Source organism: Myotis brandtii, unplaced genomic scaffold (assembly GCF_000412655.1).
Source record: "Myotis brandtii unplaced genomic scaffold, ASM41265v1 scaffold646, whole genome shotgun sequence".
NCBI lineage: Eukaryota > Metazoa > Chordata > Mammalia > Chiroptera > Vespertilionidae > Myotis > Myotis brandtii.
In genome coordinates this window covers 196,525-198,307 of record NW_005370495.1, presented here as the reverse complement: position 1 = coordinate 198,307, position 1,783 = coordinate 196,525, and positions in this window count along the sequence as shown.

The window sequence follows — 1,783 nt, the reverse complement described above, 5'->3', positions numbered from 1 at the left end:
TGAGTGAGTGAATGTGTGAATGAATGAGTGAATGAATGAGTGAGTGAGTGAGTGAGTGAATGAGTGAGAGAGTGAGTGAGTGAATGAGAGTGAACAAGTGAGAGTGAGTGAGTGAACGAGTGAGTGAACAAGTGAGTGAACGAGTGAGTGAGAGAGTGAATGAGTGAACAAGTGAGAGTGAGTGAGTGAGTGAGTGAATGAGTGAATAAATGAGTGAGTGAGTGAGTGAGTGAGTGAACAAGGGAATGAATGAGTGAACGAGTGAGTGAATGAGTGAACGAGTGAGAGTGAGTGAATGAATGAGTGAGAGAGTGAGTGAGTGAATGAGAGTGAACAAGTGAGAGTGAGTGAGTGAACGAGTGAGTGAACAAGTGAGTGAACAAGTGAGAGTGAGTGAACGAGTGAGTGAGTGAATAAATGATGAGCAGATGAGTGGTTTCAAACATTTTCCCGCCAAGAACATTAATTTCCCCCCAATAGAACTGCAAGTAGAATCCCAATCAGCAGAATGGAATGAAAGTAATAAAGAAATCCCTCCGAAGGTTTAGGGCTTCCTTTACCCGCAGTGCCTCACGCAGCGCCTCTGAGGTGCTAGTGGCCTGGGCGCCCTGGATGCTGCCCCTGCTCTCGGACGACCATCGAAGCTGTGGGAGCGGCCTCTGCGCCCTCCCAGGTCCGCCCCCCCGGAGCAGGAAGCACACCACAGATGCCTCAGAAAGCACGCTGCCGTTCTGCACCCCTGTCCTGGCGGCAAGACCCCACGTGCCAGGCTGTGCCCTCACTCGAGGTGACCTCATGGGCCCTGACCAGCAATTGAACAGCACGCCCCTACGCCAACAGCCCTCCAGGACGGCTCCGCCCACCCAGGTCAGCACAGCCAGGACCAGTGAAAGAGCTCGCGTTTTTCAGTTCAGAGATAAAAGTCATACATTTTGTTCCCGAGGCCTAAAGAGCAAGAGTTCATTACAATACGAAAGTTTTATCTAAGATGCCATGTTTCTCTTATTTCTGATGAAGGCTATTTTGTTTTTAAATCTTTTATTGTTTAAAACAAAGAAGGAGTGTTGTAAGAGGCAGCTGCCCTGGGCCCTCCAACAAGGGGCTGCTCACATCCTTCCCGCCTCCTCCTGGCCCTGGGTGGCACTGGGGTGGCAGCCACTGGGGTGGCACTGCCTGTGCTGCAGGGGATGTCCCCCAGATCAAGGCCCGGCCCTCGCAGGCCACGCCCTCACAGGCCACGCCCCCGGGGCTGGCCTCCCCCTCCCCCCAGCTGTTCTCACCAGGTCTGAGCTCCCTGCTGAGGTCCCCGTGTGGTCCCCGCTGCTCAGGCACCAACATCCCGTGCAGTGCGGCACCCGCACCAACACAGACACACAGACCCACCAGACAGAAGTGGGAGCCAGAAACAAAGCCCTCAGTATGACACCTCCCAGGTACCGCCCCCGCCCAGGGCAGGAACAGCTGGGCAGAGGTGAATGCCTGCCCCACCCCACCCCCAGCCTCCCCTTAGGTGTCAGAGCTCAGGCATCAGCTTCCCCTGAGGGCTCAGAGCTCACGCATCCACTGGGTGGGCACCTGGAGCTGTGGTTTGGTGAGGCCGCAGGAGGACACACCCCGGGTGATGTTGGGTGTCCTTGTTTGAGGGTGCGGGGAGCAGCGCTGGTCTCCCTCGTTCTCAGTTAAACCCACCGCAGTCAGATCCAGCCCAGAAACCCTAGCAGCAGGGACGCCCATGAGGAGGAAAACGCAGCGATGAAACCACGAGAACGCACCGTCTCCACCC